The sequence below is a fragment of the Carlito syrichta genome, unplaced genomic scaffold, assembly GCF_000164805.1.
Source record: "Carlito syrichta isolate Samal-C Ts95f unplaced genomic scaffold, Tarsius_syrichta-2.0.1 Scaffold314340, whole genome shotgun sequence".
Taxonomy (NCBI): Eukaryota; Metazoa; Chordata; class Mammalia; order Primates; family Tarsiidae; genus Carlito; species Carlito syrichta.
In genome coordinates, this window is record NW_007258436.1 from 218,872 (window position 1) to 246,113 (window position 27,242).

Below are 27,242 nucleotides of genomic sequence, written 5' to 3' on the forward strand. Positions count from 1 at the left end.
TGCCCCTTTGGCTCCCACCGGCACGCTGCCCCCTCTGCCTCTGCGTCCAGCCCCGGCCCCCATCCAAAGGAGCCCTGAAAGAAGCGTTTGGCAAACACGCTCACTCCTGGTTTGAAGCGACACGGAGACTTCCGAACAGCCCTGTGAAGGCTTGACTTAAGGGTCCGGGCCTCCGTTCAAAGGACGGTGTCTGTGGTTCTGGAATTTCGGGCCATGGAGCACGTCAGGAGAGTCTGAGCGTGGAAAGTCTGTGTGTGTGTGTGTGTGTGTGTGTGTGTGTGTGTGTGTGTGTGTGTGTGTGTCAGGGTGTGGGCGTAGGGGTCTTATGATGTGTGCTATGATGTGTGTGTCTTCGTGGCCTGTGTGCGTGTTTTGTGATGTGATATGTGGGTGTGTGCGCGTGTCCTATGGTGTGTATTTGTTATAGTGTATGGGGTGTGTGCATGATGGGGTGTGTGTGTATGTTGTGTGGGGTGTGTCTTGTGATGTGTGTTTCTGTGTGTGTGTATTAATGGTGCTTGTAAGTGTTTTGTGATATGATTTGTGGGGTATATGTGTGTCCTCTGGGGTGTGTGTGTGTGTATGTGTGTGTTATGGTATGTGGGGAGGTGTGTCCTCTGGTGTGTGGGGTGTGTGTGGCATGATGTAGGATGACATGCGGGTATGGTGTAGGGCGTGTGTGTGTGTGTGTGTGTGTGTGTGTGTGTGTGTGTGTGTATGCTGGCGAGGGCAGGTGGGAGCTGAAGGTGGTGGGAGAAGGCTTTCTCTTGCCCTGGAAATCGAAGCATCATCGCCACTGATTAAACATTTCTCGTGTTCTCCTGTGCCGGGAATGACGTAAACACGGGGAATTTAGACATGAAAGCCAGAAACAGGACCCGATTAATAAAACCATCTTGGTCTCTTGGGATAGGTTGGCTTTTTGTGTGTTTCAAAGTTACTTCTCAATCGCTTTACTTGGAACACCATTCCGCTTTCTGGAATCAACAGACCCCTCGGAAGTCCTGCTTCCTAAAGGCACTTACAAGACCCCTCATTCCTCGGGACCCACTCACTCCCTGCCAGCTGACAGCCTGGGTGTTTAGAGCAGCACACAGGCCACGGGAAGTCGCCCCCCTTCCTCGGGAGCCGAGGGGAGTGTCGGTGCCCCCAGGAAGCCCGTGGGCCCCGCCCTGCTCTCGGAGTCCCGTCCCAGACAGCCTGTGCCCTGCAGCTTCCTTTCATCTCCTGCGGACGTCTCTGTGTCCTCCACTCCTTCCTTGAGTGAGGGAGGCTCTTAGAGGGACCCTGGGAGAGACCATCCCCGCCAGCAGCCAGCCGTCCCTCTGCGCAGTTTCTTGGACGCCATTTGGCCTGACTCGGGGTGTGGTCACTTTGGCTCCATCCTGGTTTGCTGACACAGAGTGTCAGGAGTGAGCTTGGCTCAGGGCCTAATCTCAGGCCAAATGCTGGACTCGGCTCAGTTCCCAAAGATCCTCTGGGAATCAGCGGAAGCTGTAGCATCTTCTCCAGGGGGAGGCTTGTGAAGAGCTTCAGGTGTGGTGTGACAGAACAGGGACTCCCCTTCCCACCCAGGGCTGGCGGAGATGCAGCCGTTTGTGGGACATGTGCGTTTCCCGACGGGTGACTGTGGTGCCACCTTCCAAACTCGCGGCTGTGAGTCCAGCCGGTCGGACGCTGGACTCCCTGCAGGCGAGCTTCCGCCTTTACTCAGCCCAGAGAGGTCAGACACCCCCAAAGGGAGGAAGCGGGGCCTGGTGTGGCTGCAGCAGTTGCACAGCGGAGACTCCAGGATGGGTCCCCTCAGTGTGGAGGAGTTGGGGATGGCGGGAGGCGGCGGAGGGCAGGTGGCCAGGGTGCGGAGGGTTGCTGGGCTTGGCGTAGGGACCAGGGACCAGGCACTACCCTCCCCCATCACGCACTGTGGCACGCAGTATCACAAGGGTCTTCACTTTTGCAGATGCCCAGGTGGGAGGGCTCCGCTTTTGCACCATCCCTGACGCAGGGTCAGCAGGGCTCCTTCCCACAGGAGAGGGAAGGGAGTGCGGCCCCTGGGGAGGGAAATGGCTTGGAGGCAGGGAGGACAGGGACTGGTCGTTGGTGGAGCAGAGGAAGACGCGTGGGATCGCAAAAGCTCTCTAGCTGTGGATGCAACTCCCTCACTGAGACGACCGCTCCTGCTCCGTCCCTAGCATGGGGTGTCACTTCTTCCCTGAGACGCTTGTTTCTGTATTCATCCCTACCTATGGATGTAGCTCACTGAGATTTTCCCTCCTGCGCCCACTGCTAGCTGTGAATACAACTCCCTCATGGAGATATCCACTCCTGCGCCCAACCCTAGCTATGGATGCAATTCCTTCATTGAGATGCTCACTTCTCTGTTCATCTGCTAAGGACTGACCAGAAGCAGACGCTTTGTAGGCATTGTGGGAACCAGAAGTAAGTCTGAAAATGTCAGTCCTCCAGCTCAGAGCTTCCAAGTCCTTTACTTTTAATCCACCACAAAATGCAAAATATCTATCTATTTTACTTGGTGATCGAGCACACACACACATTCCCACACAGATACACATATGGAGACTCACGCGTAAAGCACATGTGCACACAGAAACACACAGAGAGGCACCCTCACATACACACATTTACAGACACACACATTCACAGACACCCTCTTATACACACACAAACACACAGAGACACACACATTCACACACAGGGACACACTGGCAAACAAAGAAGTACATATTCACAGGAAAATACACATTCACACACAGAGAGCCATCTACTTAGACACACACACATTTACACACATAGACACATACACACTCACATACATTTGTGCATGCAGATGCACAGACGCACGTTCATACAGACACCCTCACACACATATTCATACACACAGACACATACAGAGACGCACATAGAAATGCCCTCACACGCATACATCCACAAAAAGACACAGACAGAAGAGACAGAACCGCAGAACCAGCTGGCCCGGGCTGTGCTGATGCGTCCTGATGTGCCCGTTGTCTTCTCTAATGTTTGCATGCTGACATCAGCTCCCTCTGGATTTCGAGACTGGCCAGAGGCCTAAGGAGAAGTCTGAAGAATGCTGCACCCACGCCTCCTAGGACGAGAGCCTGATGTGAGCGCATAGAGCCATGTTCACGGTGCCAGGCTCCACAGGACAGGTTTCTCCCGAACTGGGCACTGGGTCGGGGAAGCCAGGAGCCAGAGGAGGCGGGCTGAGTTCAGAAGCAAGTTAGAGGTTTCAGAAGATGCTACCCTGGGGCACGCTTTGAGGCTGAGGGAGACACCGGCTCCCCTGCGTCCTCACTGCCAGGCCACAGCAGCCCAGTGCCCCCAGCCCTGGACACAGCATCTGGTCTCCTGTGGGGTGTCTGTTGGTTGAGCTGAGTGAGCCAGTCACACAAGTGTCATGCGCTGAAGATCAGCCCTCGAGCCAATCTTGAGTTAGGCAGTCACGTGCCACATGATGCCTTGTCAATGACAGGCCACACATATGGCTTATATGACAGGGGTCCTGTAAGACTTTCATGGGGGACGTTCATCCTTCTCGCCTAGTGGCAGCGTAGCCACCATAGTGCAAATCCTCACTCACGCGTCTGTGGGGATGCTGCCAGTTGTGGAAAAGTCTAGCACGTGCAGTTGCGCACAGTGCATGGTACTCCATCATGATGGTAAATGACTGTTCCTGGTTTGTATGTTTACTATCCCCTGCTTTTCTCCTTCAGAGTGCACTCTTCCTACTTATAAAAAAATGACTGTCAAAGAGCCCAGGGCAGGTCCTTCGGGAGGTGTTCCAGAAGAAGGCATTGTCATCACAGGAGATGACTGCACCGTGCAGTTGTTGCCCTTTGAGACCTCCCAGTGGGACGCGACATGGAGGTGGGAGACTGGGATATCGGTCCTGACCCTGTGGAGGCCAGGCTAGGGTGTGCGTTTGTGTTTTAGCTTTCAGCAAAAACATATAAAAAGTAAAAAAAGAAATGTCTAAAGCTTGTGGAATAAGGAAGGCTATGAAGAAAGAAAATGTTTTTGCACAGCTTGACCATGTGTCTGTGTTTTGAGCTGAGCACTATTATGAAAGAGTCTGAAAAACTTTTAATTACACATTGGCAAAGTAAAAAAGTTGTGGCAAGCTGATGTTAACTTATTATTGAAGAAAGAAAAATATTTCGTATAAATTCAGTGTTGCCTAAATGTCCAGCGTCTATGCAGCCTACAGCAGTGCACGGGGACGCCCTAGGTCTCCACGCTCCCCCACCCACCCACCCAGAGCAACTTCCAGTCCTGCAGTCCCCGTCCATGTAAGCGTCCCGTGCAGGTGAACACTTTTATCTTTCATGCTGTGTTTGTATCGTGCCTTTTTAGTGTTTAGTTACAATGGCATTACGGTTGCCTAGCGTATTCGGTAAAGCCACAGGCCGCCCAGGTTCGTGGGCCAGGAGCAATGGGCTGTGCGTGGAGCCTGGACTGTGCCATGTAGGTGTGTGTAAGAGCCCTCCATGGTACTCACAAGACGATGAAATCACTGGACAGCACATTTCTCCGAACGTGTCATTAAGCCACGCACACCGCTTTGTTCCTGCCATCTGCTGCTGGTGCGTTCTACCTCACACTGTGTACTGTATGTGATACGAAGGGCTTTATTTCCTCCTGCACTGATATTATGTACTCACCACACGATTCTGGTTGTATTATTGCTGTTGTTATGCAAGAGGACCTGAGGAAGAACCAGCACCCAAGCCCGCTTGCCTGCCAGAGCCGTCGGAATAAGTCTGGGCGCTGATGGACCAGGCCTGTGAGGGACGAGGTCCTGTCTGCCCTGGGATTGGGGTCAGTGGGATGTGAGCCCAGCTGTGGCTCTTGCATCACTGGGAAGAGGACTGTGCTTGTTCTGAGGGGGAGCTGGGGTCAGGCAACCTCCACAGCCTGAGGCCGGGCACGAACCTCCAGGCCAGAGCAAGCCACCCCTTCTCCGGCCCGCAGAGGAAGCAGCAGGCAGTGCGTCCAGTGGCAGGCAGCCCTCCCAGGATGACCCAGCTCTCCCCCAGGGATTTCTTATCTCACGAGGGCTTCTCTCTTCTGCCCTGACCCTTGGGCCGTCTCCTCCCCACGCTGAACTCATGGAGCCCTCAGTGGGCTGTGTGTTCACACCTTGGCAATGCTCATTCTGAACATGCTTAAGTTAAAAATAAAAATTTTAAGACCTGTTTTCATCTGGATTGGCAGTTGTTTTAGGACAAGACAATCATCTTCCTTTTCCAGACGTGAGAAGACAGCTCCTCACGGGTTCCTTGTTTGATTGGTGAGTCGTTAAATTAACGACTATGTGCAAAGCATGTTGCTGCAGTGGGTAGAAGGCAAAACCACACATGATGGTGACGTAGGACTGCTCCAGGCAAGACAAGAGCACCAAGGAAGGGCACGGTGAGGGCGTGCCTTGACCAGGTAAGGTACTGCCGAAAGACAGCCGAGACTCAGCAGGTCTATCTTTACAGGGGCTCACAGGAGTGCTCCTGGGTTATGGTGTCCACAGAGAGACACAGCCATCAGTGACATACTCCTCCAGACGACTGCTAATATAGGCAGTGCTTAGTTAGCTTTTTTTTCTCATTTCCTGAAGCCATTTTAATTTTATTCCCAAATGTGACATCTTTTTTCTCCTTCTCTTATTTATTTAATTAAAAAAGAAACAATAACCTGTTCCGCGATAGTGAAATGAATACCAAAGAAGTAGAAGTTTGACTCAGGCTTTGAAGATTAGGTTAAGAAGAAAGCGTCTTCCTATTCACAGCAACAGCTGTCAGTAACCGCTGCCACTCGAACAGCCGTCACAAAATCCCCACTCTTCCTGGCCCTGCAGTGTAGACATTATCCCCATCTTACAGGCAGGGAGGTACCAGTTCAGGGATGTTCCCCTCACAGGCTGGCGGAAGTGGATGCCTAGACCAAGGGGGAGCCTTACCCCAAGTGCCCACCAGCACACACTGGTTGATGTGAACTCTGGAAATGTAATTCATCCTAAGATTAACCTATGCAAACAAGTGTCAAAACAGCAAAATGCTGCTGGTGCTGCAAAGAAAATGCTTATGATGTAATACATTTTCAATCCAAATCAAACCCGTTTTTTCTCATCTACGGTTTCCCACAATCTGTATTAGCCAGGGTTCCACCATCGAGTAATCTGCCCCATCCATGGAGCAAGAGACTCAGCTGCAGGATCACGGCTAGACCGGTGGGAGGCAGCGGTGGGTGGGCAGCCTGTCTCCTCGCATTAACACACCTGACAGCCCAGGTCCTGGGCACTGGGGGGCCCAGCCTCTGTAAGACTCCACTGGCCTCCAGGGTCTGGGCGCACCAGGGAGGGGCCAGAAGGGCATCGGGGGCTCGAGGCAAAGAGAAGCTCAGCAGCATCGACTGGTCAGGGTGGAACCAGGCGTCCTGCTGGGTCTAGGCTCTTCATGCTCTGCTGAGAAACAGAGCACAAGCTGGCTTTGAGGCTCAGTGGCGAGGAAGGAGAGGAAGCATGGCCACCCATGGGTCCTGCCAGGGACTGGCAGAGGCATCTGAGGTTCCTCTCCTGGGCTACAGATGGCACCTTCTCCTGTGTCCTCACGTGGCTGTCCTATGAGTGTGTCTGTATCCTCATGCCCTCTTTTTTTTTTGAGTCGAAGTCTCACTCTGTCGCGCAGACTGGAGTGCAGTGGCCGCTCCCGGCCACCGCAGCCTCGACCTGCTGGGCTCCGGCGATCCTTCCGCCTCAGCCTTCCAAGTAGCTGGAACTACAGGTGCGGCTACCCCACCCGGCTAATTTTTGATTTATTGTAGAGATGAGGTCTCACCAAGTTGCTCGGGCGGGTCTCGAACCCGCGGGCTCAGGTAATCCACTCACCTCAGCCTCCCAAGGCATGGGATTACAGGCTGAACCACCGAACCTGGCTATGCCCTCTTCTTATAAGGACACCAGTCATACTGGACTAGGATCCATCACAAACGCCTCAGCTTAGCTTGATGACCTCTCTAAAGACCCTATTTCCAAATACAGTCACATTGTGAGGAATTGGGGTGTTAGGACTCCAGTGTGAATTTGCGGGGGCCACGATTCAGCCCATAGCAGTGGGGAAGTAGAGGTGGCTGGTGCCCCCAGGGGAGCCAAGTCTGGAAACGCAGGTCCACAACAGGCCCTAAGACCTCGGGAGACCTGCGGAGGGCCCTGACTTTGCTCTGGGGACAGCAGGGGCTTTGAGGGTCACAGAGCTTAGAATCCGACTCTTACACTTGACAGCTGTTTGAACTTGGGCATGTTACTTTACCTCTGCGCCATGGTTCCCCTGTTTGTAAAACTGGGATAAAACTCGCCACCTCAGAAAATGTGCTGTAAAAATGAAAATAAAGGTGTCTGAAGCATTTACAGGATCTGGAGAGTGACAGGCATATCAGAGGTGGAATACGACTGGGGAGTTGGAGCCCAGGGAAGAGCTGACGGGCCTGGGATCCAGGGGTGGGCAAGATCTGGTGTGATTCGGTGCCCAGGACAGCCTGTCTGTGAGTGAGGCCGTACCTCCATGGGGTGTTCTGCGGATCTGCTCCAGACTCGCTGTGTGAACACGCAGACATGCAGGCCCGGCTCAGCTTCTGACTCAGGATGGGACTGACATTTAACGGACTTCCCAGAAGCTCAGCCCGAGAGTCGTCCTGGAAAGAGGAAGGAGAGCCCATGGAGGAAACAGGGCGGATGGGGATCCTGCTGCTCGTGTTTCTTTCCTTCTTTCCTTTTCTTTCTTCCTTCCTTCCTTCTTTTTTATTTTTAGAGACAGGGTCTCATTCTGCCACCCAGGCTGAAATACAGTGGCACGATCGTAGCCCGCTGCAGCCTCGAACCCCTGGGCTCAGACGACCCTTCCATCTCAGCCCCCAGAGCAGCTGGGACTACAGGCACCCTTCCCCATGTCATGCGCCTGTAGTCCCAACTGCTCTCACTATGTTGACATCTCACTGTGTTGCCCAGGCTGGTCTTGACCTCCTGCCCTCAAGTAATCCTTCCACCTTGGGATTACAGGGGTGAGCCTTTGTGCTCACCTACACATCGTTCCTGTTCCTCATTCAAGTCTGAGGATAAGTCTTCTCCGAAGAGGGTGGAACAGGAAGGCCCCATCTTGCTGGGCTGCCCGCTCCTGAAACACTCAGGGCACTGTGGGCAGAGGGCCCATGAGTCCTGCTGGGCAAGCACTCAGACGCCTGCTCTGTTGCTAGGCCATGCTGCACGCCTCGGGTCAGCATCCTTGAACCCTTGCCCAGTGTTGGCAGTTCCCCAGGAATCAGGCTTGTGGAGAATATGCCAAAGGCTGGACTGCTTATTTTGGGAACTGAAGAATTGTGAGGGCCCGAGCTTTGTCTCCTTCCGGAAATTTAATGAGCAAAATATTACAGTTTGTCGAGCATACATGGTCACCAGCTGACCTGGACGCCTGTAGTTCTTTAATTAAGCGATAGAGATGAGACCCCCCACACACACCCCTGCCCTGTGTCTCCCACAAAGTCGTGACCAGATGAGTTAATTTGCCTTGAGTCATTAGCCCAAGACGGCCATTAGATCCCTGGGAAACGATATTAAACATACTACCATTAGCTGAGAAAAAGAAGACTCTGTCCCTTTGACACCCAGTTCAGAAGGAGAAGCAGGGCTTGAGTGAAATGGCCATTTCTCCAGGGTGGGGAGCACTGCCCTGGGCAGCTTCTTCTCTTCTCCAGAAACATGGGACTCTCTCTGCCCCATCCACACACACTGGCGCACACACACCGCTTATGCACACGTGCTCAGAGCTCTTGAGGCCAATCCTGGCCGCCATTCTCCTTCTCACCGTAGAGGAACAAGCATCAACAGCCGCCCGAGTGAGATCTGCCAGCTAGAATGGCGATGCTTTGGTCTGTCTGGGAGCTGTGCTCGGCTGCAACTTGCACTTGCATTACTTTGGAAGAGCGTGTTTGTTTTGTTCAAGAGTGAATTTATCATGCACACATGACTAGGAGCAGATTAAACACACTGGGCCAGGCGTCCCGTTCTGCGCCATTGTTGTTGGCTGCAAGTCACAAATGAATTTACACTTTTCATTTCATGCTCGGTGTGGCGCTTGCTGAGAGATGCTTCACAAGCACAGGTCCAGATACTTTGGTGTGAAAGAAGCAAGATGTCATTTCTTTGCAAACGAAAATCTGCATATTGCACTTACCTGACTCAGACTGCCCACCCCGCCCTGGCCCGGCCTGACTGGTGGGTGCCGACGGCATCCTGGGCCTGGTGGCTTGGAGAAAGCCGTTCTGGGATGGTCTCAGGCAAGGCTAGAGTGGGGTGCTTTGGGGGGCACTCTCCAGCCATCCAACGTAGCCAGACGTTTCAGAGACAGGGTGCCCCCTGGTTATGGGGATTCCTGCACAGAGTCCAGCAGGGCAGCTGTCTCTGCAGCCACACCTGACTGCCACAGAGCAGGACATCAGCGGAGATCCCCTCGTGCAAACAAAACTGAAGTATTTCTATCATGTGGACTCCGTTACGGCCAGAAATGTGCCAGGTCCTGCCAAACATAACGATGAGTCTAGTTTCTGACTTTCAGCACAGATAGAGGCAGACGTACCCAATGGGGGCAAAGGACCCAGAAGTGGCTGCAGGCTGGCTGTATGTCATTGCAGAAGGAGTGTCCTGCCCAGGTCAGGAGTCAGCAAGCTCTTCTGGGAGAAGCTAGACAGTCAGTATTTTAGGCTGTGTGGGCCACGTGACCTTTATCTCAACTACTCAAACATAACATCATAGGGTTAGAAGGTATCTGTAGGATGCTGTGGCCTGTTCCAATAAAACTTTATTTACAAAAACAGGCGGTGGGCTATGGCCTGCCAGCCCTTGAGCTAGGGGGTTGGATCATTGCACGCGATTGCAGTCTATTCTCAAGAAATTTTACAGGTAAATTGTTATTACTAGTTCTCTCTCCCTCTCCTTCCCCTCCCAATGATGTTAATCTACTGGAATATTTTTTACAATGACCATGTTTTTCCCTTTAAAAAAAATTATAGAATGGGCTGGGCTTGGTGGTTCGGCCTGTAATCCCAGCACTTTGGGAGGCCGAGGCAAGTGAATTGCCAGAGCCTGAGGGTTTGAGACCCAGCCGGGCAACTTGGCAAGACCCTGTCTCTACAACAAATCAAAAATTAGCCTGGCGTGGTAGCACACACCTGTAGTTCCGGCTACTTGGAAGGCTGGAGGCGGAAGGATCGCTGGAGCACAGCAGGTCGAAGCTGCAGTGGCCGGGAGTGTGCCACTGCACTCCAGCCTGGGCAACAGAGTGAGACTCCAACTCAAAAATAAAAATAAAAGCCGGGTGCGGTGGCTCATGCCTATAATCCCAGCACTTTAGGAGGCTGAGGTGATAGGATTGCCTGAGCCCATGGGTTCAAGACCAGCCCAGGCAACTTGGTGAGACCTCATCTCTACAATAAATCAAAAAATGAGCCAAGTGTGGTAGCGCGTGCCTGTAGTTCCAGTTGCTTGGAAGGCTGAGGCAGAAGGATCACCTGAGCCCAGCAGGGCGAGGCTGTGGTGGCCAGGAGCATGCCACTTACACTCCAGTATGGGCAACAGAGTGAGACTCCAACTAAAAAAAAAATTGCAAAATAAGTATACACTATACAACTGTCACTATACAATTATCACTATACAATTATTTGAAAATAGAGGTAAGCAAAAAAGGAAACAAAGGCGCCATGTGGTGGTTCATGCCTGTAAACCCAGCACTTTGGGAGACCAAGGTGGGAGGACCACTTGGGGCCAGGAGTTTGAGCCCACCCTTCAGAACATAGTGAGACCTGTCTTTGCAAAATAATAACAATAAAAACAACAGACAGTCAAATGACCAGGCTTGTCTTTACCAGGCCTTCTTTTTCTTTACTCACAAACATCCCTCACCATCGCACAGTCACCCACAAGGAGGGGTGCTCAGCTGGGGAGGGGAGACAGAGCTTGGTGACCTCAGCTGGTCGTTCACATGCACAGTGAGGTCCGAGCCTCACCGGTGTGGCCGGGGTGTGCTCACAGGGAGTCTCGGCTGAAGTCCAAGGATACCTGCTTCAGCTGGCTGCAGTGACCTCTGCGGCCCCGGGGATGGAGCTGCTCTTCTCCAGTGGCAGGACTGCCTCCTACTGAGGCAGTTTTATAAATGTAGACCCTGTCCAGCTCAATTCCATCAACAAATATTTGTGAAGCATCGACCAGGGGCAGGCACAGTTCTAGGCACTGTGGCCGATCAGAAAGACCTCAGGAGCCTTCATTCTTGTAGGGGAAGCGGACTGGAAGCAAACACACAGGAGATATTTGACCGGGAGTGGGATGGAGGAGAAACTCTCCTGCCGGGTGGTCAGGGATTCCTCTGAGGAAGGGATAAGGATTCACCAGCCTCAGAAACATCAGGGCAGAGCATTCCAGGCAGGACGAACATCAAAGGCAAAAGTCCTTCAGCAGGACCAGGTCTGCTCTCAGGGACAGACAAAATAACCCGAGGGCTGGAGCAAATAGACTCATGGCAGGAATGAAAGAAGAGGTCAGGGCGGAAGGCTCAAGCCTGAGGCTGTGGTGAGGAGCAGAGATTTTATTCTCGGGTCACAGGAAGCCAGAGGAGAAACTTGGGCAGGAAGCTGTAGCATCTGATCTGCATTTGCAAAGCCCTGCTCCTGCCGCTATTAGGGAAAGACCCCAGGGATGAGGGGAAACAGGCGACTTGGTGGTGGCTGCACCCGTGAGAAGGGGGAGCCGGCCGGCTGCTGGGAAGTGCCCCTCAGCTCTGTGGGGGTGTGCTGATCCCTGACCTGGAAAGTGGAGGAGGCTGGGGTGGGGTGGGCTGGGAGGTAAGTGTGGCCTCTGCCTGGGAAAGCAGGGGTGCCTGCGAGCACCCCAGTGAGTCAGGAGCCCTGGCACCCAGTCTTGACTGGACACCCGGAGTGTGCCCTCCCAGCCTCCTGCCTGGGTGCAGCCTGACCCCAGCACCCCCTGCTGGCCTGGAGCTCCTTGGCCAGGAGGGCCACACCTACAGCCTCCAATGCCTCCAGCTCACAGATCTGCCCTGGGCAGGAGGTGACACATCGGGGTAAATAAGTGAGAGGGGGCTCTCCAAGGGGCGCCTGGGTCCCTGTGTTGCCACCACAGGCCCAGCTGTCCCTCTGGAAAAATGCCCTGGATACTCTTGGCCAACCCAACGCCAGCAGCCACACGACCATCTTGCCTCACTGCATCTGCAAAGAAGCAAAGTTTTGAGTGATCTCTGACCCCTGCATGTGAGCGCGTGTGTTTTTCATCAGTGCACTGTGGCTGCACCACCACCCAATCAGAGCCGCCAAATGTGAGCTGGCCTCTGCGTGCACAGTTCTCTGCTCGGACCTGAGGCTGCGGGTGGTATGTCCTCCGAAGGGGCTGGCTTTCAAAGGCCCAGGTGGGGACGATGGGGAGCCTGGCTGGCCAGGTGCCCGCAAGCCTCGTGGGCAGGGAGAAGGGGCCCAGCTTCCTGCATTCCGCCCGCAGGTGAGAAGAAAAGGGGGCGTGCGCCTGTCCTCCTGCTCTGCCCGCAGGCCTTCCCGGCTTACTTTGCTCCACGTTTGGCCCAGACACCAAAGTTTATGGGCCACATGGCAGGAAGTCCACAATTGCTGTGCTGACAGAAACCAGAAAAGAGGCCGTTTTCTGGAAGCATGCCCCGTACAGGCCTGACGAGAGCGGGGGGATGTGGGGTTAGGGGCCCCTGAGGAGACTGGCCGTGCTGACACCAGCCTCCCCACCTGGGCTGGGAGGAATCATAAATCACACAATTCAGGGAACTCGGAGTTCCCTGCAGGGACTGCGAACATCCCCATGTTCCGTGTCCTCATTATTACAGTAAAGAAGACCCAGGAAGATGAGGTGGCCTTCCCAGAATAGTGACAGAGGCACAAGAACCAGTGTCCTGACTCCTCATCCGGGCTGAGGCACAGAGCCCTTCACTTCTATGGTGGGGACTCCGCCAAGCCTTCCAGGCTGGGGCTGTCCAGGCTGACTCAGGCCTGGCCCTGAGCGGAAAGACGAGTGTTTACGACCCCCGCCAGGGACCAGGCCGTGCTCAGCAGTAGGAGAGCTGCTTGGGGACTCCTGCCACCCCACCCTGCCGGGTCTCGGCAGGCCCACTGCGGGGTTGTGTGCGTGCGTGTGTGCGTGGGTGTCACCTGGAACGCCAGTTCTGCGGTATTCGGTGTCTGAGTGGTTCCTACGAGTCCGTCTCTGAGCGAGAGGACGGGAAGACGAAGGCCAGACGCCGCCCCACAAGGCTCTTCGCACTTTCTTATCCAGGGAGGGCAGCCTGTCGAGCCTTTCTTAAGTGAGAGGAAAGAAAACCAAACGAGAACAACTGATTTTCTTAGGGCAAGCAGGATATTGGCAACGGGGCTGAAGTGTGTAACGTAGCTGGGCCCAGATCCCCAAAACGGGAACACAAAAGACACTAGAAATCAAATCAAGGATGAAGGGAATAGAGATGAAGGCTCAGAGTCCTCCAGGTGTATTTTGTGGGGAACTTGGCCGCTCTCATCAGACACCCAACCGCTGAGAGGCTAGTTCTGAAAAGTGCTTGCAAAGCCCAGGCCTGGAAGTCACCTTTAAGGTCAGTTTAGTGAATTTCGAAGAGCACTAATTAAGGAGTATTTTTAAAAATTAAAATAAAATAAAGAGACAGTTACGCAGAGGAATACGCTTAGGAAGACTTTGGTAAACAAAACCAAATGGGTTCTTTACAGCAGGACTTCTTAGAGCCTTCCGAATGTTAACATGGTTCGGAACTCTAAAAACGAGAGAGAGTGAAAAACAGTTTCTGAATTTAGTTGACCATGGAGCACTCCTTACCAAGATGTAGTTAGTTAGGGGCCAACGCGCCAATGTGCCTTTTGGATATCTTTTTCCAGTGCAGTCAAGCAGTGATGGTCCTGTTTAAGGGCAAAAGAGGGGCAGGACGTACAGAATGGAAGAGCAAGAACTTCCGTAAATCTGCTCCTCCCTAAAAATAACTAAAATACTGGGAAATGGTGAAAATCGACTTTTCTAGCACTCTGGAAATTAACCAAAGGCTAGCAGCAATCTGAGGAGCATTTATTTCAAAAGCACTGCTGATCTCGGTAAGAGCAGCAAGGGGCGTGCCATTTGAACTTGGCCTGAGCCCTTCCCACTCTGCCAGATCCATGTCAGCCTTGGAAATCAATGGCCCCACAACCCCAGGAGCTGTGGGAACCAGCCACCTTGCAGTCCCCAGAGGAAGCAGGCTGTTGAATCTCCTCAGAAGGTCCCACCTGCAGAGCATTGTCATTATTTACCTGTCCTTCAGACTCCTAAAAAAGTCCCATTTAGGAGGTAGTGTTGACGCTTGCCTCGACTCAGAGTTTGCTCCACAAGAATAGCTCTATACCCAAGGTATTTGTCAAAAACTATCAGCAGCAAGTGTTTAACACTGCAGCTGCCTGAGGTTGCATTCCCATTTGGGACAACCAAGAAGCTGACCAAAAATGTAAAAGGAGTATCTGGGGAGCAACACGTCTGCAGGGGCCTTTGAAAAGCTCTGACATTTGTCCAGGAGTCTAAAATGCTAGCACATGTGCAGGGTTGGGCACATGCCCAGAAAAGACCTGAGAAGGTCCCAGCATCTCAACTTTCCCAACCTCTGGCTGACCATGAAGCTCTGCACAAGCAGAAAGTAAAAACTAAGCCATTAAAGAGACACCCCAACACATACATAGAGTCCCTTGGCAAAGTGTGGAAGACCCACTGGCTCAAGGCGTTTCAAGCGATCTCTGGAAAATCCTCAGCTGACCATTAAGCTAAGTAAATAGAAACTGCAGTGGCTGAATACTGTGATGAGTGTGATAGCTATTATAAGAAAGACAAGATATAATAAGTGTTGGCAAGGATGAGACCAAGAGGAAAAACATGCACACTGTTGGTAGAAATGTCAATAGTATAGCCATTATGAGAACCTGCATGGAAGTTTCTCAAGAAGTGAAAGATAGAGCTACCACATGAGTTAGCAATCCCACTTCTGAGCACAGATGCAAAGAAATTGCAATCAGTGAAGAGACAGCTGCACTCCCGGGTCCGTCGCAGCGCTATTCACAATAGCCAAGACGTGGAATCAACCCTAGTGTCCATCAACAGAGGAACGGACAAAGATGTGGACTATATACACAACGGGACATCAAATCCAGCCTTTGAAAAGAAGGAAATTTTGTCGTTTGTGACAACACGGATGAAACTGGGGGACGTCACGCTGACCGAAATAAGCCAGGCACAGAAAGCAGGCGGACAAAGTCTCACGTGTGTCTGTGCACAACCTGAGAAAGTCGAACGCGTGGAAACAGGGAGTCGAATGGTGGGAGGAGGGAGCAGATGTTAGACCGAGGGCACAAAACCTCAGTCAGGCAGGAGGAATGAGTTCTTGAGATCTGTTGCACCGTAGGGTGACTATAGTTCATAGCAATGTATACTTTAACATTGCCAAGAAAGTAAATTTCACATGTTCTCATCGCAAAAAGTGATATGGACATGAGGAGATGGATATACTCATTAGCTTAAATTACTCATTCCACAATGTATAACTCTAACTATACCAAAACATCACAGTGTCTCCTATATATATATATAATTATTTGTTGTTGTTGTTGTTTTTTGAGTTGGAGTCTCACTCTGTCACCCAGACTGGAGTGCAATGGCCGCTCCCGGCCACCGCAGCCTCGACCTGCTGGGCTCCAGCGATCCTTCTGCCTCAGCCTTCCAAGTAGCTGGAACTACAGGCGCGCGCTACCACACCTGGCTGATTTTTTTATTTATTGTACAGATGAGGTCTTGTCAAGTTGCCTGGGCGGGTCTTGAACCCACAGGCTCAGGCAATCCACTCACCTCGGCCTCCCAAAGTGCTGGGATTACAGGCTGAGCCACCGAGCCTGGCCAATTATTATTTGTTAAATTTTAAAGAATAAAATGAAAGCCAGCCCAACTTCCTCATCAAACTATTGGCTAGAGTTTTTAAAAAATAAACATAAACATTGACCTTCCTTGCCTTAAAGCTTGAAACTTATATTTGCCTTACCTGAGTTCTCTTCTCAAGAAACCGGCCCTTAGGCCTACAGCACCAAGAAACTCACCAGATCATCATACCCAGGCAATGAGATGCCAGACCCCTTCTGCTTGCCAACTCTTCTTCCTTCCACCTTCTTATTTTTCACACTCTTTTTTATTTCTGCATTCCTGCCCCACTCTATAAACCCCTGACTTTAGTGGGACGGGGAGACAAATCTGAAACAATCTCCTGTTCTCTGTGGCTGACATCACTCAAATAAAAAGGCATCTTCCTGGCAATACTTGTTGTCTCAGTGATTGGCTTTCTGTGTGGGGAGCAACAGGACCCCAACCAAACCCCTGGAGTTTGGCAAAAAAAATTAAGAAAACAACTTTATTTACAATAGCACCACAAATAAACAAACAAACAAATGTCTTAGGAACAAACTTAGCAAAATAAATATAAGACTTATACTCCAAAATGACAAAACATTGTTGAAATAAAACCTAATTAAATAGACAGACCCTCCCCATACCATGGGTAGGAAGACAATATTGTTAAGGTGATAATTCCCCTCAAATTGATCTACAAGTTTAACATAATCCCTACAAAAATCCCAACCACTTCTTTTGTAGAAATTGACAAACTGATCCTAAAATTCATATGGAAATACTAGAGACCCAGGAAAACCAAAGAGAGAATAAACAAGAACAAAGCCAAAGTTCTTACGCTTCCTGATTTCAAGATGTTTCATTTTATTTATTTGTTTGTTTGTTTTTGAGTTGGACCTCACTCTGTCGCCCAGACTGGAGGGTAGTGGCATGCTCCCAGCCATCGCAGCCTCGACCTGCTGGGCTCCGGCGATCCTTCCACCTCAGCCTTCCAAGTAGCCGGAACTACAAGTGCACACTACCACACTCAGCTAATTTTTTTTTAATTTATTGTAGAGATGAGGTCTCGCCCAGTTGCCCGGGTGGATCTCGAACCTGCGGGCTCAGGCAATTCACTTGCCTCGGCCTCCCAAAGTGCTGGGATTACAGACTGAGCCACCGAGCCCGGCCTCAAGATGTTTTATAAAGCTATAGTCATCGAGAACATATAGTACTGGTATAAGAGAAGCATATTAATCGGTGAAATGGAATTGAGTATTCAGAAATAAACCCTTATGTTTAAGATCAATTGATTTTCCACAAGGGTGCTAAAATAATTGGATGGGGGAAAATAGACTTTTCAACAAATAGTACTAGACAACTCGATATCACAAATAAAAAAGTAAATTTGGGCTCCCTTTCTCACACCATTCACAAAAACTAACTCAAAATGACCATAGACATAAAGGTAAGACATATAATTACAAAACTCTTGGAAGAAAACATATGAGTGTATCTTTATGGACTTGGATTAGGCAATTAATTATGTTTGTTGCATATGACAAACTACAAAAGAAAAAAAATAAATTGAACTTTGTCAAAATTAAATTTTTTGTGTGCTGCAGATTATACTACCAAAAAAGGAAAAAATAACCCACAGAATGACAGTAAATATTAGCAAATTTTATATATGAGAAGGAATTTGTATACGGACTATATAAAGAACTCTTACAACTCAATAATAGAAAGACAAATAATCCAATTAAAAATGGACAAAGAATTTGAGTAGAGATGTTTCCAAAGGAGATATATAAAGACCAGTAAGCACTTGAAAAAAAAAAAGTTCAACATCATTAATCATCGGGGTAGTATAAATCAAAAGCATAATGAGATACAGCTTCATGCCCAGGATATCTATAATAAAAAAGACAGACAGTAACAAGTGTTGACAAGGACACAGAAAGCTTGGAACCCTCATGCATTGCTGATGGGAATGTAAAAAGGTCCAGCCCCTTTAGAAGACAGTTTTCAGGTTTTCAAAATGTTAATGTGGAGTTAACACACGACCCACTTTCCACTCTCAGGTATATACGCAAAAGAAAATAAAACATTATGTCCACATAAGATTTGTACGTGAATGGTCATGGCGGCATGATCCATAATAGCCAAAAAGTGAAAACAATCCAACTGTCCATCAACCGTTACACAGAAAAACAAAATGTTATATGGCCATACAAAGGAATGTTGTTCCTTAATAAAAGGAATAACACATGGGCAAACCCTAAAAACATTATATTCAGTGAAAGAAGCCAGACACAAGGAAGCACTTTACATCCATTAATGAGAACTTTCCAGAATAGGCAGATCTAGAAAGACAGAAGCAGATTAGTAGTTACTCAGGGCTAGGGGTGGGGCTAGGGACAGAGTGACTGCTAGGGGATGAGGTTCCCTTTGGGGGTGATCATGATGATCTAAAACCAGATTGTGCTGGTGGTTGCACAACTCTGTGAAGGTGTCAACGACCACTAAATGGTACACATTAAATGGCTAGATTTTACGGGATGGAATTGTATCTCAATAAAGGCGCTTTAAAAAGCAATGGAATGGGTGCAAACTAGCCTACACTTTTTTTTTTTTTTTTACCGTGCATACATGCATTGTATCTTACCATGGGAGAAAAAAACCTATACCTCCTTTTGTCACACACTCTGAAATCATACTGTGCTTTGCTGCCAGAGGACTTGACAGTGGTCCGGGGGACACCAGCATAATCAGCAGACAAAAGCCCACTCTCCCCGGTGTTTCTTACGCTGGCTCCTAACTTCTTTCTCCTCTAGCAATCCAGCACTCTCTCTTTATTTTTGTCTCAAGCACATAATAACTCTATTAAATCTCACTAAGTGTTTTCAAGTGTAAGGCCTGCCAGGCTTGCTTTCAACAGATTCAGATATAATTAGCAGCATTTGTTTGAAGTCAATATTTTTCTTGTATCCTTTAAAAACTGGCTAAAATGAATCTTTTAGAGAAACTTCTGTATTCAGATCTTCCTAAGCAACCTTCATGCGGGCATTCCTTTATTCTGCACACTAGCAGCACTCATATGAGCACCTTCTTCGTATTAAGTTATATTTACTGATGGGGCACACTGCTTGGGGCACACTGCTTGAGGCACACAGGGGACAGTGGTGGTCCTAGAATGCTCTCCCCATGAAAGGTAGGGTATATGGCTTCTCTTGGAATCCAGGGGAGCTTGCGATGCTTCGCCTAATAAACTGTGTGGAGGTATAGCGGTGGGACTTCATGAACAGATTGTAAAGAGCCAGGTGGTCTCTGCCTTGTTCTCCAGAACCTTCATTCTTGGACCTCTGAGCTGCATGGTGGAAGTGTGACCTCCACGCAGCCGTGATGCTGTGAGGAGCCCTGGACCCATGAAGAGACCACGTGGGAACGGTTGACCGGAAAGCCCTGCTTGGCTCAGCCTCAGAGGTATCCCAGCCCAGGTGCTAGCCACGTGGGTGTCAGAGGACTCCAGCTCCCAGCCACTAATGTCTTCTCAGCTAGGCCCAGACACAGTGAAACAGAGACAAATCAGCCTCGCAACCCCTTTCTGAATTCCTGATCCACGAAGTTCAAGAGGATAATAAAAACGGATATGAGATCAGGCCACTAAGTTTGGAGGTGTTTGGCTACACAGTCCAACACTGCTCAGATGCTACCGCTGACCGAGTAAACTGACCATGGAGGCCCCTTAAAAAAAGCTACCCTTGTTCACAAAGTTCAGGTCCATTTGCTACAAGGGAAGAATCTTGGTTCTTTTTGGAAATTGAGTACGGTTTTTAATTTGCAGAGCATTCTTAAATTCTTTAGAGAAGTCCTCCCAGGTTTTCCAAGTAGCCAGACGCCAAAGAACATCTTGTCTCCTTTGTCCTCAAGTTCTCTGGCAGCTACTGAAACAGAGCCTGGCATCCCACAGGGGCCCTTGGAGCCAGCAGGGTGGGTGTCTGGTGTGACTCCAGATGGCCAGTTCCTTGGTTTGTCTTCCACGCCTACTGCTTTTAATCTGGGGAAGCAGCACGGGGTAGGGAAAGGGGAAGAGAAAGAGTCCAGGTTGGGAGTTGCGGACTAGAGTTAAAGTCGCCTTCTGGCACTTAACATTTCTGCAATCTTGCTAGGTACCCACTTCTTGGAGCCTCGCTTCAAGCTAAGAAATGGGGACAGGAATTCACCTCGGGTTGTTCTAAAGCGTGCATGAAGAGCTGTAGGTAAAAAGGCTGCAGGTAAATTGAAATCATGATTCAAATAAAAATAAAGCATTAGTAGTATCTGCCATGTGAATCTGCACGAATTACATCTGCAGGTCTTCACAAAATGGGGATGATAATAGTTATTACCTCGTGCCAGGATGACGGCAATACGCTCGTAACTGGTCTTCCCAGTTCTATTTTTGCACTTTTAAAAGACATTCTTCACACAGCAGCTGGGCAATCTTTTAAATATGCAAATCAGTCCACGTCCTCTCATGTTTAAAATCCTCTTCCCAGCCGGGCTCGGTGGCTCAGCCTGTAATCCCGTGCCTTTGGGAGGCTGAGGTGAGTGGATGGCCTGAGCCCGCGGGTTCGAGACCCGCCTGGGCAGCGAGACCTCATCTCTACAATAAATAAAAAATCAGCCGGGCGTGGTAGCGCGCGCCTGTAATTCCGGGTACTCGGAAGGCTGAGGCGGAAGGATTGCTGGAGCCCAGCAGGCGAGACTGCGGTGGCCAGGCACAACCACTGCACTCCATTCCGGGCGACAGGGTGAGACTCCAACTCAAAAAAAAAAAAATTGTAAACTGCATGAGGGCAGGAACAAGGTTCTATTTCATTTTATTTTAATCCCTTTTCCTGTAGTTTCCAGCATGATACCATCTTCACTCCTATCACAATAAATGTCCCCTCCTTTAACATAAATGTGCCAGTATTACAACTTACAATAATGTTTACAGCTTTAAGAATCCAAGTCATAGCCGGGCTCGGTGGCTCAGCCTGTAATCGCAGCACTTTGGGAGGCTGAGGTGAGGGGATTGCCTGAGCCCGCGGGTTCGAGACCCGCCTGAGCAGCAAGACCTCATCTCTACACTAAATCAAAAAAATCAGCCAGGCGTGGTAGCGCGTGCCTGTAATTCCGGCTACTCGGAAGGCTGAGGCGGAAGGATCGCTGGACCCCAGCAGGCGAGGCTGTGGTGGCCGGGAGCGGCCGCTGCACTCCAGTCTGGGCGACAGAATGAGGCTCCAACTCAAAAAAAAAAAAATCCTCTTCCCCTCATGCTTGAAACAAAACCTAAAACCCACACCAGAGTCCACAGGGCCCTATTGTTTCCCCGCACGGCTGAATCCATCTCACGGGGTTGGCCCTGGCGTGGACGGCAGGTAGCCCCTTGAAGAGGCCTTCCTGGACCACTCTTCCCAAAGCGCCCCTCCCCTCACTTGGGTTCACACCACCCTAATTTAGTGCATTCATGGCACTGAGCATGATCTAAAATAATACCGTTTCATGCTTGTGTCCTTGTGACACAGTCAGAATGCAAGTCCCGCGAGGACTGGGCTGTGACCCTTCTGCCGAGCATCACCCCAGCACACAGGAGGCCTCCACAAGCGCTTGCTGGTGAGTGAGCGACTGAACCGAAGATCTCAGCGACCCTCCGCCCACCCCCACCCAGGACCGCAGGTTCACGTCTGCTCAGTACTCAGAGACAAAAGCCTGTGGAGAAGAGGATACAGGTGATGACGGCACCATTATTTGAAGTAGATGTGAGGGCGCTGGGATCCACCACCCAGCCCCTATGCTGAGCTGCCTGCTTCACTGAGATGACCTTTCTCAGGGAGGGCAGCGTTCAGCGAGCGTGTCTCAGTACCTGCGGTCTTCTCAGGCCCTTGGATGCGCTCACTGATCTTCCAAGAGCTCACAAGGGTCCTCGCTGAAGCTGGTGGCTCATTCTGGCCAAGGCTCAAGACCAGAATTTCCTGCTCTTATCCTAGCCCAGAATAATTCTCTCAAGACCATCCATGACACTCTTACCATGAGGACAGAGCTTTGCTAGGGCAAGGGGAAAACAGGCCAAAAGGGAAGATGCATTGCGGGAGTGGAGACAGGAGGTTCTTGCAGCCTCACCTCCATGTGTGGTTTCTCGGACCATCCGTGGAGAGAGAGAAGCTGCCAGAACCCAGAGGCCAAAAACCGTGGCCCAGAGAGAGGCAGGGCTGGGGCAGGGCCGCATCAGGGACCCAGGTCACCCTCGTGAGCCCCCAGGGGCTGTCTCCAGCCACAGGAGGTGGGGGTCACGGAGGGCGGGCACTGGCCTTTGAGGTGGTCCTGCATGCCTTCTGCCACACCCCTTCTGCCCAGACTTCATCTCACGGCCACACCTCATTCAAGGGAAACTGGGAGAGTCCATGCCCCCTAGGCCGCTGCAGCCCTGCTGATGCCCAAAGGTTTTTGTCATTGAGAGCAAGAGGGAGACAATGTAGAGTTGTCACCTCACTTCCAGATGGTAGCTGAGCAAGCTTCAAAGACCCAGAGCCATCCTCAAACACTCGGTGGTTTCTTCATGACGGAGCAGGAGGGCAAAGGAGAAGACGGGGCACACTCGCAAAAGCGAAAGAGATGGCCAAAGCTTTTCCGTGAAATTTCTTCAAAATGGATCCGACTCTACAGCCATCGTTTCCTACCATGAAAACTTCAGTTGTCACTACAGTCCAGTCGTCCCCAGCATCATGACCTTTTAACAGTAAATTCTTTTTGGATTGAACTCTTACCTTTTGGGTTTTAGTCCCGAGGGCATTTTTGTAAGATGGAAAGTCTGAACACGCTCCATGTGACAGACTCTAGAGCAGAGAGACACACATCTCTCTTAGGTAACATGTTGTGGGTTTTCCTTACTTTGGGCTATTGAGAAGTCTCTGAGTTATTATGAATGTGGGGGCATAAGGATGGACGTTGGCACTTGTGGCTCACGTGACACAAACTGTTGCTGCCAAGAATTCCCATCAGCCCGGGATACAGCTGGGCAGCTTCTCACACAGCCCATCTTAGTCCTCTGCTGAATGCGGGGGCGGTGGCGTGGAACGCCAGGGACATGTGTCTGTATGCTCACCATGCTGCTAGGATGGAAGCGGCAGTCGGCCCACACGTGGAGGCTTTTCCTGCCCTTTCTGGGGCCTCAGTTCCTGACTGTGACATAAGATTAGTAGTGACTAGTGCGCATCTTGTAAACCCCAGCCGCTTCTGTGACCTGGTAGGTCTAGTTTTTTTTCTCTTCCCTAGTATGAGAAGGTCATACTACTTCAGAGGTTGCCAGACTATATTTTGGGGATCCCCAGAGTTCTATAAAGACACCCCAGGCCTCTCTCGCGGCCAAGGGAGGAAGGGAGTCCAGACTCACCTTGTTCAGCTCACTTTATAAATACCACTCTCCTTGTATCTGTTTGATAATCTGGGATTTATTTTCCCAGTATAATCTATGATTATAGATTATACTGGGAAAATAAATATTTGACTCTTTAAAAAAGTCAGCAGTTTATCATGCCAGAATAATCTTTTTTTTTTTTTGAGTTGGAGTCTCACTCTGTCGCCCAGACTAGAGTGCGGTGGCACGCTCCCGGCCACCGCAGCCTTGATCTGCTGGGCTCCGGCAATCCTTCCACCTCAGCCTTCCAAGTAGCTGGAACTACAGGCATGTGCTACCACGCCCGGCTAATTTTTGATTTATTGTAGAGATGAGGTCTCGCCAAATTGCCCAGGCGGGTCTCAAACCTGTGAACTCAGGCAATCCACTCGCTGCGGCCTCCCAAAGCACTGGGAATACAGGCTGAGCCACCGAGCCCGGCCTAGGATAATCTTTGAGCTTGTTTCCAGCTCTGAAATTAAGGCAGTTGTACAGGCCAAGGAAGAGAGCCTATATGGTGATGCCGGGAGGTGGCTGCTGAGGGCTCGAGGTAGAACAGGGGAGGCAGCAGGAACGGACCAAGGGAATGGGTGCTGTGGAGTCAGGGAAGTGGTGTCAGCAAGGAGCTGGTGGCAACCAAATCTTACAAGGAGGCCCTCCGGACTCATGTAGAAGCAGCAAACCTCGGGGTTACAAGACCGAAGTTCGGAGCCATGCTGGCCTTTCATGAGCCGGATGACCTCCAGTGAGCTACTTCACCTCCAAGTCTCATTTCTTCCTCCATGACAGTAAGGAGGTTGTCTTGTGGAGATTGGACAAGTCTGTAACACCTAACACAAATTTCAGAAATTCCCAAAACCAAACAAGTATTTATCTACTTAGCGCTGACTCACTGGGTAGCAAAATCTGGCCTCAATAAACATGAGGTTATATATAATCTTTTTTTTTTTTGAGTTGGAGTCTCACTCTGTCACCCAGGCTGTAGTGCAGTGGCATGCTCATGGCCACGCCAGCGTCGACCTGCTGGGCTCTGGTGATCCTTCCACCTCAGCCCTCCAAATAGCTGGAACTCCAGGTGCACGCTACCACACCCGGCTAATTTCTTTGTTTAGTTGATTGTAGAGACAAGGTCTCACCATGTTGTCCAGGCTGATCTTGAACCTCAGGCTCATGAGAACTCGCGCGTGATCTCGGGGAAGGTCCCAAGCCGTTCATCACGCATCCGGCTCGCTGACCTGCACACCTCCCAGCAGGGCCCCACCTTTTGAGGGTCACGTTTCAACACGAGGTTCGGAGGCGACAATCGCCCAACCCACGTCAATAAGGAGCGCAATACATCTCTACGTCTAGATACCAACCTAGCAAACTTGTCTGTTTCATCCCAGAAGCGTTCGTGTGTTTGACTGTGGGTGCTGGGTTAGACTCCCTCAGCGTGTAAGATCACATGGAGTGTGTGCACGCATGATCTTCCTGAAACCTGAGGAATTCCAGTGGTTTCAGATAAGTGCTGAAGGCCTGCAATGCCTCCCAACCTGCCAGCCAGGCCTGAGGGTCAAATGAGCCACAGCCATGAACCCAGTCTGCGAGTGATGCAGCACCCCAGGCCCCAACGACTATCTTTCCTGGGCCCTAGTAGGGGCGCTCTCAGTCTGTTCGGGCTGTCACACCAAAGCACCATTGACCGGGAAGCTTAAATGACGGAAATTTATGTACTCATGATTTGGGAGGTGGCAAGGGCCTGCAGAGTTTGCTTTCCCTGAGGCCTCTCTTCTTGGCTGAGGAGGGCATCTTCCCCCTCTGTCCTCACATGGTTGCTCTGTGTGCCTGTTTCCTCTTCTCCTCGGATTCTAAAGACAACAGCCAGACTGGATCAACCTGCTCTCGTGACTTCGTTTTAACTTAATCACCACGTGAGTTCCTGGGATTCAGGAGTTCAGCCCATGAAGTTACCAGTGAGGCCGTTTTTGCAGCCAGCGCCCTTTTCCTGGCGTGGTGTTTGAACCTGTGACCTTCCACATTTCACACGCGTCAGCACACCTGAGTCCAGGCAAAGACTGAAATCGTGATGGAGACTGAATGTGCCCACGTCGCCTTTTGTGCCACCTGACTGACTGGCCGTTGTATGATCTCTGTGTTCAGGCCTTTGGAAGTTGGGAGTGTCTCATTAGAAGAGCCACATTAGCCGGGCGCAGTGGCTCAAGCCCGTCATCCCAGCACTTTGGGAGGCGGAGGCGAGAGGATTGCCTGAGTCCGGGAGTTTGAGACCAGTCTGGGCAACTTAGCGAGACGTCATCTCTATAATAAATTTAAAAATTAGCTGGGTGTGGTGGTATATGCCTGTGGTTCCAGCTACTTGGAAGACTGAGGTAAAAGGATCACCTGAGCCCAGCAGGTGGAGGCTGGGTACTCAAAAAAACAAAAAACAGACAAAAAAAGAAGAGCCACATTGACAGAGTACTGGTAAATAATTAGCGGCACTTCCGCTAACTCTGTGAGACCTCGGCGTGCCCCTCCCCCTCGGCCAGCATGAGGCTGGAGGTTGATCTTCTGTGCGGGCTCCTCCCCTTTGTTCATCCATCTCGGGCGGGGAGAAGAGGGCCGAGAGGAGGAGCCTCCAGTCCCTGGGGCCTTGCCACCCGCTGGAGGCCACTCCTTCTGCCCCAACCTCAATGAAAGGCACCCCTGGGAAGAGGACAGCCCGGCGGAAGACAGCATCCCTCCCCGGCAGACAGACCGTCTGTCTCTGCATTTTGTCCTGTGTTTTCTGCCGGGGTCACACAGAGGGCTGGCCAGCAGGGGCAGCAAGACAAGCAAGGGAGTCTGTCCGTCCACTGATGTCTGTGGATCTCCTGAGGCCACAAAGCCCAGGCCAGACTCTGCGGAGACACTCTGGCTGCTGCAGCCACGGTGAGTCAGGACCCACACCCAGGTTGGGGAAGGTCCACTCTCTCTGGGCCACCAGCTAGAGCCGAAGGCCACACCACCGCAGAGAGGGCTCCTTCCTTGGGTGCTCCTGGGGCTTTAGATGCCCTGGCAAGGAGCCATGATGAACAGGCTGCTTTAACACGCCTCTGGCCCAGACCAGGCTTCCCACAGCTGACGCAGAAATGAGCCCTCCTGGGTCAGCTGAAGGACGCACCCCTGCCTCGGCTGATGAAGCCCTCACAGTGCTCCTGTCGGTGGACATTTCAGATGCGTCACCCTCTCTCAGGGGTGTTTGACTTTTTAGTAGCACCAAGCACCGCACTGGAGGGACTGCTACCAGAGCTGAGTGGGCTCGCCGGCAGAAACGCCACGAGCCGCTTTTCCAGGCAGGGCTTTGCAGGCCCCGGAACAGTGTCATGCGAGCTTGCAGAGGAGGCTGTGGTGCCCTGGAGTAACTCACATAGTTTTTCTTTTAAAAGTGTGGATGAAGCCAGGCTGGGCGGCTCAGCCTATCATCCCAGCCCTTTGGGAGGCCGAGGCGAGTGAATTGCCTGAGCCCGCGGGTTCGAGACCAGACTAGGCAACTTGGCGAGACCTCGTCTCTACAAGAAATTAGAAATGAGCCGGGCATGGTAGCGCGTGCCTATAGTTCCAGCTACTCGGAAGGCTGAGGCGGAAGGACCGCCGGAGCCCAGCAGGTTGACACTGGGGTTGCTGTGAGCATGCCACTGCCCTCCAGCCTAGGTGACGGAGTGAGACTCCAACTCAAAAAAAAAAAATGTGGATGTGTGATGAAGAAAAGATTATCTCCAGATGGAGGGTAATGAATTTTGTTCCACGAGAGGCACTTTCAAGACAAAAGAAGGTGCCCCGTAAGTAGGCAGCTGGATA

General features: G+C 51.0%; 1 pseudogene; it reads right to left on the bottom strand.

Annotated features, from left to right (window-relative positions):
• Positions 1 to 26,769, bottom strand: part of LOC103274026 — a 58,299-nt pseudogene extending 31,530 nt beyond the window's left edge.
• Positions 26,770 to 27,242: the final 473 nt, after the last annotated feature.